General features: G+C 36.4%; 1 protein-coding gene across 1 annotated transcript in view; it reads right to left on the minus strand.

The window, feature by feature from the left end:
* LOC101891820 (ras-like protein family member 10B) overlaps positions 1–13,444 on the minus strand; it is a 170,999-nt gene that overhangs the window by 50,888 nt on the left and 106,667 nt on the right. Inside the window, exon 3 of the mRNA XM_059122674.1 lies at positions 5,357–5,870. The gene's annotated coding sequence lies outside the window, so the exon portion shown is untranslated. The remainder of the gene's footprint in view (positions 1–5,356; positions 5,871–13,444) is intronic.

Consider the following 13,444-nt stretch of genomic DNA (forward strand, 5'->3'; position numbering starts at 1 on the left):
TTTATACCCTCCACCTTGGAACGGATGGTATATTAACTTTGTCATTCCGTTTGTAATATGTATAAATATTCGTCGTAGACCCCATAATGTATATAATCAGCATTAAATTCTAAGTGTCCGTCTCACGATACAGGCCACATTATTTGACATAGAGCATCAAAATTTAGCGGAATAATTTTTATTGTGTCTAGGATGGTTGGTATTGAAAATGACATATATCGGTCCACGTTTTGGTATAGTCCCCACATAACGGTACCTCCCGATATTAGGTATTTTGATGATTTTTGCCACATTTTTCATGGATTTGTCTACAAATTGGTATTTGTTGGTCATAGTGGGTTCTAGCTCCGGTGGCGAAACATTGCATGTATAAGTCCACGTTTTGGTATAGCCCCTATATAGCGGTACCTCCCGGCCCGGCCGAACTTACAGCTTTTATAATTATTACTTGTTAAAAAATAAAATTTCAGGATAATTAAATACAAGTCCATTCAGTACTTACAAAATATTGTTTTTGTCATTGGATCATTTAATATTTTTAAGTTGATATTTTACACAAAAATAAATCTTTTTATCCTTACAGATTCCATACAATAATCTAGCATTCGACATAATCCATTTCTTTAGAAGTGTATTGGTTTACATACTCTCCTCTATTTTTTGACAAGAACTTTAGAATATTGTGACTACTTATGCTTAAAATCTCCCCCTTTGGTTGTTATTCTTAATGTATCCCCGCTGGCAATTTACTAATTTATTCATTAAATCCTCAAACAAAGTTTCTTTTTCTTTATTATTATCTTTATAATCGTTTCATTATCTTCGCACTTAGCTCTTGTTCACAGCAAAAGACATTCCCTGTTGACAAGGCTACGACAGCGGATTTGACCCACTTTCGCTGCCACAAAAGCAGCCCACGCCGAATTGTAATGATTTAATTATAACGGAACCAAAACAATGACAATATAATTCATTTTCTGCTTAACGCTAAGACATTTAGTCGCCAGGATTGAGTTGGCGGAATTACAGGAGACACAGATGCAGGTGGAGGAGGAGGTGATTTACCTGATCCGTTCTAATAATAGAAGGCCCACACTTAATTAGAAAATCCCAAAGCAACCGGATGGACGAGATGAACGGGTTACCAAACAAGCAGGGCAGCAGCAGCATCATCCACCGTTCACCTCCATCCAAGCACCGGAGAAATTTAATCCTTTAAATGAATTTCTTTTGCGTTGCGAACGAGGCAACTTATTAAATGTTCATTTAGTACACAGGCAACAACAACAATGCCAAGTATTTGCATGACGCAACATCTAAATCACAAAACGCCATCGCCACCGCCACCGCCAATAATCCCAATGAACACGGGCAAAGGCGTCCAACTGGAGCAACAGGGCCAAATTACCAACTCTAATTAGCATCGAAAATGGAAATAACAAAAAGTGGCCGTGAATGGATGGATTTTGTTGGCCATGAATTTTTAGTGAATCGAAAACATGGCTTTAATTGGCACTAATACACAATTTGGCTAATGGTTGGCTTTTACGGGCATTGTGTGAGTGACTGTGTGTGTGTGTGTGTGTGCGGGAGCGAGTGTGTTAGCCTTGGAACTCTTATGAGTATTTTTGAATAATAGAATTTCAACAGAAGCCCACTCGTGGATTTAATTGCCCACTTGTTCGAATTTATAATGGCGAAACCATTTAGCAGAGAGGAATAGGAAAAGTCTACAATAGAACAATGCGGATACACACTCGGATTGAATGGTATTTATGGGTATTCTAAATTTGTATAGCTACAGAGGATTTATCATTATATCGTAGAGCTCTATGCGTTGGGGATATTATAAGTTTGATTGGACCAAAAAGTTTGTAACACCTCGAAATATTGGTTCTAGACCCATGATGTTATATATCGATTTTCGATTATATCCTAACTCGTCCATCGGTCCATTGCAACTATGGTCAACCCTCGCGAAATTAGATTGGAGTTAGATTTGGGTTAGGGTCTTAGTCGCTCCATATGTCACAATTATTGGCCGATCGATAGATAATTATGTGTGGGTTTAGAGTTTAGTAAAAGGAAGGAATTTAACATTTTGGATGACCGTTGTATAATATTGAAAAGGACAAAGGATCTCTTTTCTAATTCCCATAACCACGAAAGGGATCGTACACATAAAGTAATTGCCACGGAATTTAGCATTGTCCTATGATCTTCGCCATGTTCGAATGAAGTAATGCAATAATGACAACAATGACCTTAAAACGGTCATTACAGTCCAAAGGGTTTCAGATCTGCATAAACTTCACCGTAAACTGATGATGACCCATGATCGGGTCCGCCCAGCTGTAGTCTTTGCTTACTTGTTATATAAGCGATATTATTATCAGGGAAAATTTAGTTGAGAAAATATACAATATCGCCACACTTATTCTGGTACAACCCACTAATCGGTTTTATTTATCCTTATGTTCAAATTTCACATTTGTGCCATGTTCCCGAACCTACAAGAATCTACTATTTCGTAATTGTTGTTTTGAGCCCTGACGGCGACGTCACACGATACTCTTAGAACTTACGATAACGTTGGAAACCCGTTTTTACTTTTAAGAGAAAACACACACCCTCAAAATTGAAGAGTCAAGAGAACGTTAGGAACCCCACTCAACTCCAACAACGTGACGCTATACCCTTAGAAGTAAATATAACATTGGAAACACCTCTATTGGATATACGGTTATATCCTCAGCTTGTGGCTACAAAGGGTACATACCATTTGATATGTCAGAATGTGCCTCTTCGAAATAACGGATTTAGGCACTGCGTCATAAATCAGTTTCAGAACATTTGGAGTCTATCTAGCGATGTCAATTCTCCTCCCGAAAATGTCTTACAAAAAAAAAAAACAAAAATAAATAAATAAATAAAAAATAATATAATTAAAAAGGGCGCTACATGGTGAGATAAAAAACTGCAACAAAGTCAAACGCCATAATTTTTATTATTTTTTTTTTTTTTAATTTTATTGAATGAAAGCAAACAAATTCGAAAATAGCATCAAATTTTAGAATAAGTTTAGATTTGTTCGAATTGGTCACTTTTGGCACGAATTATGGCCTTCAAACGTCCAATGCCCGAATGTTGCTCTGCTGTATTTTGGCCCATTCCCGGCGAAGCGCTTGCTTGAAATGATCGACGCTTTGGTATTTTTTAGTGACAACCTTGCTTTCCAAAATACTCCTGACACAATAGTCAAATGGTATCCAGAGATTTTTTTGTTTCCATTGTTCTTGGGTGGCGCATGTTGAGTGCGATAGTGGTAAGTCCTGTTGGAATGTCCAAGGACTGCGGCCAAAATGTTTGCGTGCCCAAGGCTTTAACACACCCTCCAGAATATTTTCGCTATAATATTCGGCATTTATTCTGACGCCACGGTCGATTAATACGAGCGGAGAGCGACCATTTGCTGTTATGGCGGCCCACACCATCACCATGCCTGGCTCTTGAGTTCTGATGGCTAACCGAAGGTGCACATTTTCAGCTTACCCCTTTGGCAAGTAAAAACGTTCATTTTGGTTGTTTACAAACTGCTGGACAACGAATGTTTTTCCCAACGGAGAAAACCAAATTCGGCAGTTCACCGCTTTCGGTCAAGCGAAGCAACTCTTTAGCTCTTTTGTGTGTACTTTCTTTCTGTTGCAGTGTAAGTTCTTGCACTTTTGGAATTTCAATGGCTTTACCCCGAGCTCATTTTTCAGTATTTTCCGAATGGAATATTGCGATATGTTCAGCTCACGAGCCATTTTTCGGCCACTTCGCTTCATTACTTTTCGAACCATTTCTGCTGATGTTGCTGTTTTCCTCCGTCCACTTTCTTGACGTCGGGCTACGCTACCAGTATCACGGTAACGAGGATGGTACGAGACCCAAAAGATTTGTTCACATTTAAATACTGGAGTGCTCTAACGATAGCCACTTATGGTTTTCCAGCCAAATATCACGAATTACTTTTTTCTGGAAAGTTCTCATAAAAATGATTTTGTACGCTTGTAAACAATATAATGAGCTGTAACTGGAATAATTTCAACAGCTGTCGGACGAGTGGCTTAGAAATGACAGTAGTCTGTAGTTGGTTGCAGTTTTTTCATCTCATCCTGTATAGGGGCATATACGTAGACATGGACATGCAGTAATGTTTGTCATTGGTCATTGCGATATTCTAATATGGAACAATACCGATGAATAATGTCGCTAAAAGCATTAAAATATGTTTCCTAATAGTGACATACCTTTATGTGGGGCTGTACCAAAGCTTAGACCTTAGGAAGGATGTTGCCGATTCAAAGCGAATTCGGGTTGAAATTGTGACTAAAACAACCAAAAACCTTAAATCTGTCGGTACAGTTACATTTTATCTACCTACTACATTTCGTTCGGAAGCTAGAGAGATTTCTACAGATGGACAGACTGAAGGACAACGCTAAATTGACATAGAATTTTATGCCGATCAATGTACACACACAAATGTATATACCTTGTGCCGTCTAAAATTTATGTTTCGAGTTGTTACAAACGAAATTTCAAACTTAATATCCTTTCTATAGAAAAGGAAAATTCCCTGTACAGGTCCACATCTTCGTATATCCCCCATATAATAATACCTTCCGATATTTGGTAATTTCCACCGCCTTCTCCGGCAGAAGATTGGCTATACAGATCCACTGTCTTGTATGACCCCCACATAACTGATCCATCCGATATTCTGTATTTTAATATTTTTAGCGACAATTTTTTTGTGATTTTTTTTTTAATTTGGCAAGATCCACGAGAAGGTATACATAAATAATCGGTCAAAAGCTAAGGGTATATCTTAGTAACGATCATAGTTCGTGTGATTTACTTTCATAAATCAGCAATATAAATGTATAGTTGGTACGGGTAGCTCGGCTAAATATGCATAGAAGTATGGGACATCGAGTAGTCGACTTCGCCCGACTCTTATTCTTTCCTAAGCTTTATCCTTTCCTTACTGAGAGAGAGAATTGCAGGTAAAAATTTCGGAAAATTAAAAAAAAATTAACATAATTTCAAAAGAATTTAGTTTTATTCCCACTGTATCGTGGAAATTGGTATTTCCTCGAAATTCAGTACGAAGTCATTAAAATCATGTGAATGTTCCAAGCAATTCCTTACAGTCACGGACAATAAATGAACATCGCAAATATATATAAATATAATTTTATGTAAAAAAAATTGGCGTTAAAATACCTTAAATTGTCAAGTCACAATATGTTGTCAACACTTTTGTCCGACACTGTGTTTAAATAAGTAATCCATAAGCTAAACAAACCTTTGATTAAACGTCGATTGGTGGTGTTGATGCGATGCGGTTAGTCCTGACTTCGATAGGATGTTTCAATGTTCCTGCTGTTACTGCTACTTCTGCCACATCCACTGCCAATCTGGGTGTCTCTCTTCCTTATTCTCTCCCTCTCTCTCTAGATCTCTCTTCCCCTTCTTTCTAGTTATGTACGTTGGTGTGTGTGTGTTTGTTGTGGTTTCTAATTCATTGCCAGCACAAACACTTGAGCTCAACAACGACACACACTCGGCACCATTTCATGTTTTTTCCTTTGTCTGATCCGCTTGCAGGCTTTGGGCTTGGTTGCTGATTTGTTGGATTGTTTGTGTGTGTATATATTATTTTTGTTGTTGCTGTATTGAAAACTGAGCCAAGGCAATTCATCAATATTCGAAACTTTATTTGTTTAAAAGGATTTCCTTTCGCCTTTTCGTTTTTTGGTTGAGGATGTTGGTTATTTATTCTTGTTGTGTTTAAAACAAAGAATGCCAATCGAACTGAGCTGTAGAGGCAAAGAGAAATTGAAACGAATGCAAAATTAAAATGGGCAAAAAATATATTCAGTACTTTGATATTAAATATTTATTTTTATTTGTCTTTGAAAATGATTTAACGTTTATATTGTGGATTAGTGATTTGCGAAACTAAATTGTTACACTTAACTATATTCTTAAAGATGTCCAGAAAAATGCAATTATTCCAATATTTAAAAAAATATATAGATATTTATAATACAATTGCTCTGTCCCAGAACTACAAGAATGTAAAAGTTTTAACTACGATAATTAACTCTTCCTTTTTGATATCGAAAAAAAATGTCCAAACTTGTAGATTTTTGTAGGTTTTGGAACAGAGCAAACATAAACAATATTTATAAAAATTGATAAAATCAAAAATATACTTCAAACACCTTTTGGATTTGTGCTCTCCTGACCTAATTCCAAAAACTTCACGTAAACTTGGGATATATCCTTATACCTCGAAGACATCAAAATACAAATGTTCCGCCAAATCGACATAAGAAAACTAAAAGTGTATATTTATATGAGAGGTATACTTAACCGTAGACTAATATTGAAAATGTACATAATTACTTAATTTAAACTCAATATATCAACATTTACATATTTACTTGAAATCGTTTTTACTCCTACTTATACAAAAGTGGACCAAAACCAATGATTTTGGAAGTATAATGCGAATGTTGCAAAATATAGATGAAAATTTTGACCTTTGTGTGGCTAAGGATATATACAGGCCTTAAAGAGTTTGGTTGTCTTTGGTTTTGATTTACAAACCGCTTGCTATGAAATCCAAATTGAGTTTGCCAGACCCTAATGCTGGTTTGAGGGTCACATTTGGCTGGGATTTTGAAAATATGAACCAAAAATGCGATGCAAAGTCTCAAGGGCTTACTGTCGAATATCTCTAGCTCTTTTACATTAGTGGGTGACATGCAAAAGCAAACAGGAAGGTCATAAGGTACAAGTTGAGGAAACACACATACATAGAAATACCACAACGGTATGACAAAAACTAAAAGAGAATCTGATCGTTTTCGAGCAAATTATACTCTCGTTTATTCGAGCAAAATTGAAAAAAAAGAGTTTTGGTCGTTTTTTATGGGGGGGGTTCATTCCGTTTTTAACTCATCGCAATAATAATTTTAGACATAACAAATTATATATATTGATCAGCGTAAAATTCGAAGACTATTTATCCCTCTCCATTCGTACGCCTGTCCGTCTATTGTAAAATAAATTTCGTATTTAGAATTCGTAATAGGTGCTAGAGGTAAAATCGCGTATTCAGGTCCACATCTGCGTATAGAGTCCATATAAGGGTAACACCCAATATTTTGTATTTTGATAATTTTAGCGACATTATTCAACGGAATTGTTTCAAATATCGTATTTAGAGTTCGTAACTACAGTCTATGCCAGAAAATTGTCTATGCAGGTCCAGGTCTTCGTATAGGCCCCATAAATCAGTACCTCCCTATATTCGATATTTTGATGATTTTAGGTATAATATTCACTGAAATTGTTTGAAATTTCGTTTTTAAAGTTCCTAATAGGTACTAAAGCCTGTGACAGAAAATTGTCTATGCAGGTCCAGGTTTTTTGCTCCGATATAACAACACCTCCCTATATTCGGTATTTTGATTACTTTAGCTATATTATTCCCCGGATTTGTTCAAGTTTGGTATTTGAATATTGTAATGGCTTATGAAAAAAGTTGCCTATGCAGGTCCACGTCTTCGTATAGACGCCAATATAACGGCTATATTCGGTATTTTTAAGGTTTTAACAAAATTTTTTAAAAGATTTTTTTTTTTTTGAAAATTTCCAAATTCTTTCCAAATGGTGAAGGGTATTCTAAGTTCGGCCCGACCGAATTTTCTGCTTTTTTACTTGTTGGGACCTAAAATGCCTACTTCGAGGTGTTACAAACAGAATGGCAAACTTAGGGTATATTAAGTTTGCCATTCTGTTTGTACGGTGGTGGGTATAAAATCTTCTCAAACTAAAGAGCCATTATAAACTTTTCGGAAATTTGAGCGATCGCAAAAAAAGTTTAGAAAACATTAATTTAATTGAAATATTGACTGACTAAACGATAAAGACAAACAGCGCTGCTATAATTTATTTAATCTAAGCTCGCTAGAGCGTTTTATTTTATTAACTTACGCCTCCGTTAATGAACAATTAAATGCTTCCAATGTAACGTTTATTGCAATAATTAAGACAAGTTAATCGCTGTTTGATTTCCGGCGAATACGGCCTTTGGCACTGATTGTTCCTTCTCTCGAATGGCAACGATGGAATTAGTAGAAGTCAAATGTTGGACATTTGTTGCACACTTGTTGGGTATTTGGTAACATTTTGGAGAGAGAGAGAGAGAGAGAGAGAGAGAGAGAGAAAAGCGAAAAACTCTGTTGCTGACTCCGCACCATCAATGTCAAGGATGGATTTTGATTAATATTTAATATACATTAAGTTGTCTTATCATAGTTTATGACAGCCTCATATCTCGGTCCCTGTGATCAACATGCTAATGCCATTTTGTTTTTTTTTTTTCGTAACGGCTTGTTGCCATTTTCGTTGGTCTTGTTCAAACAATGAAATTATCTAATTTTTGTTGGGTTTTGTGAATAATATTAATAAAGTTATCGTTAAATTGATGAGCTATTGTTTTTGGTATCTCTGGCATACAAGCACAAGCAGAAGACATGCTGCCTGATGATATGGCTGCTTCTTTGTCTTTGTCCTTTACAAAGGCGCGCAGTCATCAATCATCAACACTCATCCCCGGTCCTGACACCATTTATAAATATCACATTGCGGAGGTTTTGTGAAACCTGCTATCAGCAGATACTGCTGCTGCCGCTGACACGCATTGCCACTTCGCTTCCGCTTTCTTTAAGATAAAAATGTGTTTACACCCACATATATACACAAATACATGTGTGTGTGACAAAAAAGAGATATTAATGGCATAAAGATATTGAAAGTGGTTCATTGGAATGTTACATGTGTGGGTTGAATAGGTTTCAATATTTTAAAGAAGACGATAGCTTATATTAAAAAGAAAATTAACGAAAGATATTTGTTGTTAAATTTTTCTTGGGGAAGGGTATGCATCCGCTTCCCATAGAACCAGCCGCAGGGCATAGATAGCAGTTAAGCTTTTCTCCGAATAATATGAATTAATTCCAAACTCCTACTAATCCGGCCACCCTGTTCAAACAAAATGACAAACACAATATTGCTAGAGCTGCCACATAATGGTCGCAATGAAATTATGAATTTTTGTCAGTTTTTCGTCTGGCGGTTTTTAGATTTTAAACTGTGAAATTAAAAATGTGATTAGAAATGGAGACGTAATCTTATCTAGCATCGCAAAGAAATAATGGACCAGTTGCAACGTTTCGATGTTCCAATAGATATACACCCTGAACATTTGACCTCTTGTTTACGTATTCCTTTTTATACCCTCCACCATAGTACGGAAATATACATTTAGACCCCACAAAGTACATATATTCTTGATCAGCATAAAAGACTAAGACAGCAAATTGTCTATGCAGGTCCACGACTTCGTACATTCGGCATTTTTAAGATTTTAACAGAATTTTTGAAGGTCTTTATTTTATTTTATTATTATTATTTTTTTTTTTTTTTTTGAAAATTGCCAAAATCGTTCCAAATGGTGGAGGATATTCAAAGATCGGGCCGGCCGAACTAACAGCTTTTTTTTATTGAGATTTAATGCTGCCTAATTGGAATATGCGAAGTTTGATTTCTAGAGTTATAATTGTTCAAAATTGTTATTTGGGGGAATGTATGAGAAGAGATCCAATATATCCATAATCGCCTCTGCGTATGTTTAATATGATTATTACCACGAATCAAGTTTGGACTATATCAAAAAGAGTAAAAATTGAGAGACTGACTGATTCATCAACGCCCAGGCGAAATTATTAAAATATGGGTCCATGCTGGTGGATAGATTACCCCATTCCTATACGGGGTTTTTGAAAATCCGGACTAGTAGTTTACTAAATGTACTAAAAAGCACTAAATTTCTAAATTGGTATTAAAATTAAGTTTGGGAAGTAGTGTTGATATAGGCATTGTTTAAGAATGCGGAGCCGCTTGTATATCGTCATATATAGTGACTGGTCCCACTGTCACTTGCCCTGGTACCATTTCGGCTGCCGTAGCATTTGTAATTAAGATTATATGAGTGTTTTATAATTATGTTAGGGCAGAATACGCCAGCGCCGTTGCCTTCGTTCATCTTGGAACAGTCTGTATATATGGACTGTCTAGAGGAGGTTCGTCACCAGTCTAGGCATCCCTATCAAGTATAGTAACATCAATGTAATTTAAGTCGAAAAAAGTGGCTATGCAATCTTTTTCTTAATATATTCCGACTAATTGGTAAGCCTAGGCATGAAGAGCGCCATCCTCTAGTTTCCCGTAGTATCAACGCAATCCTCGTTCATGGCAATTTAGTGATTGTTCTTGAGGGCTCCGGTTGTTGGACATTAACGCTCTGGGTTTATTCGCATGCAATCAGACGAGACACTCATGTGTCAAAAAAGGTAAGGCCAATGTGAAATACATTCAATTTATTAATTATGGTCTAAGCCTCCAGCTCTTTCCCTTGGCGTTCCTGCATGAAGAGAGTGTAATGAGGCTCTTTTTAGTACGCTTCCAATGTTCCAGTTTAAATGCTCGTTCAGGATCGTACTGAGATATTTGCACACGAGGAGATATTCAGTGTAACCCCATCCAGTATTAGAAGCGAAAATTTTTCTATTTTGAGTTTCTTTGTGAATAGTGCAAGTTCTATCTCTTAACCATTGTCCAGAGCCAGAACCAGATAACTGTACTAGTAAACTTTGCATTAGGAAGAAATCTGCTACTTATGAGCATATGCTACTGCCTTTATTCGAAGCTGGTTGAAACTCACAAGAATTTCGAGAGAGGGAATTCTTCCCTACGGTGTCTTTCTGCTGACATTGTTCCATATACAACTGTCTCTTAAACTTAAATTGATTATCCTGTTTTTAGCATACCATCAATCCATTCAATCAGGATTGAGGAAATACCAGGGGCATAGATAACATTATGGATCTATTCCAGCTTCATATTCTTAAAAGCCCCCCTCTATATCGAGGAAAGCTGACAAAGTAAAGTTGGAGTTTTCCATATTTTCCTCAATGTATCCGACAGCATTCTACGATGTACTCATTACATTAACATATAAATTTGAACGAATTTCCAGGCCTAATCCAGGTAAAAATCTCCTGCAGGATGGCCAACAGCGACTGAGATGCATTTTCAAACATTGATGGTATAATGCCGTCAGGGCCAGAAGACTTGAAGTGTTGAAAACTGTTGTTTGCCCACCTAATTTTGGGATAGCTTGTTATACTTCCTATAAGTCTCTCACCTTCTCCTTTACCATGCAGGGAGCGCGTTTGCGATCCTCACTACTACCAACGTTCTTACAACCGGGGAAGTGGGTGCCGATAAGAGGTCAAAAGTTTCTAGACCGGTGTTACTCCATGTGCTGTTATCTCGCTGTATACTGTCTATGGGCTTGAGATCCTTAGATAGTATTTCACGAAATCTGGTAGTATTATCTACCCCTTCTATAGTCCCACGAAATCAGATCCAAGATCTACGTTTGGCCTTCTTTAATTCACTTTTGCACTCATTATATTCTGACATATTGGCTTTCCTATCACTGCCAAGTTCATTTTATACTCTCCATCAAACATAGTATGAAGGATATATTAAGTTAGTCATTCCGTTTGTAACGCATCAAAATAATAGTTTTAGACCTAACAAAGTCTGTCCGTCCGTCTGTTGTATTCATTCTAGAGTCAAAACGAATTCAGAAAGGAAGCCAACATTTGGCACAGATCAGTCTTTTTTCTGCAGGCAGGTCAAGTTCGCATGGGCTATACCGGTCAACCGGTGAAATTTTACCCAAGGAGCTCTTTGTGCGTACGTTACCCCTGAAAAAGAATTGTCTATATAGGTCCACTATATTGTATATCCCCCATACAGGTAGCGTTGATATTCGGTATTTTCATGATTTTATCCACATTTTCCAATCGAATTGTCTCAAAATTGAGTACTTTATCCTCTGGAAGAAAATGATCTTTATAGATCCATGATATCGTATAGCCACAGTACTTCCTTTATCGGTATTTTGTTGCTTTTAGGAACATTTTTCACCAGAATTGTTTCAAATTTCAAAAACTACGACGGAAAATTGTCTATGTAGGTCCACGTCTTCATATAGACTATATGTAACTGTTTTCCTTTGAGGAGTATTGTTCGATGGAATTTTTTGAAAATGTTTAAAGTTCCTTCGAAATGGAGGAGGGGAGGAGGTTTAATTAAAAATGATGATATTGGGGTCTATGCTGGTGCGTAAGGTTAAGATAAGATACGAAACTTTCTAAATGGTAATAAATTTGGTATTGGGTGAAGGGGCAGAACTGGAATTCTAAAATTTGATATTGATATTGTCTGTCTGTATCTGGAATTGAGATATGGAGGTAGTTTTAGAAATATGTACTATAATTGTACGAAAAGTACTAAATAGTATAAATTTGATATCGAGTAAAGGAGTAGAGCTGAAATGCTGAAATTTGATATAGATGTCACTGTTGGTGTCAGTGGTTAGGATATGCGGGCGGTTTTAGAAATGCGTCCTATATTTCTACGAAAAGTACTAAATTTAGTATTGGGTAAATGGATAGGGCTGGTGTCCCGAAATTTGAGATTGAACTCTCTGTTGGTATCTGCTGTTGAGATCTGGTGGTCGTTTTGCAAATGTGCACTATAATTGTTTCGGAAAGAACTTAATGGAACAATTTTTTTTTTGTTCAATGTTGCTGAGTAGGATGGGGAGATGTAGATTGTTTTGGATATGCTTACTAAATATTGGGATCATTTTGGTATCTGTGTTTAAGATATGAAGTCGTTGAAATGGTTTTTGAGGGAAAAATGGGTCCATGGTGCAATGGATTTATAGTATCCTCCTTGCATACTACTGGACATTTCGCGGACGAAGTAGCGGGCACTTGCTACTGATACATATGAGCGCTACATCCAAATCTGAGCCGAATTCGAATAAATTCGGCAGAGGTTTTTCAAAACTGTATTTGATATATCGTCTCGAATATCGTTATTATGGAAACCATACAACGGCTGTGAGGACTTAAATATCAAGTCGGATGTAACATATATGTAAAGAAATATCTGAACCGACTTTCAATTTAATTTGAAATACTTGTTTCTATGAAAATTTTACACATTTGGCGCACAATTGTAGTAAAGTCGGACGAAGATATATATTGGAACTATATCTAAATTTTGGACAAATTATCATCAATTTCAATATGGTTCGTCCTTGGAACCAACAAATAATTTTTGAAAGATTTAATATCAATCGGAAAATAAATACTACCTATCTTTACTGTTAAAAAAATACATGAACAGAAGGACGAACGGACATGCATAAATTGACGCAGAATGTGATTCTTGG

Source organism: Musca domestica, unplaced genomic scaffold (genome assembly GCF_030504385.1).
Source record: "Musca domestica strain aabys unplaced genomic scaffold, Musca_domestica.polishedcontigs.V.1.1 21, whole genome shotgun sequence".
Classification (NCBI taxonomy): Eukaryota; Metazoa; Arthropoda; class Insecta; order Diptera; family Muscidae; genus Musca; species Musca domestica.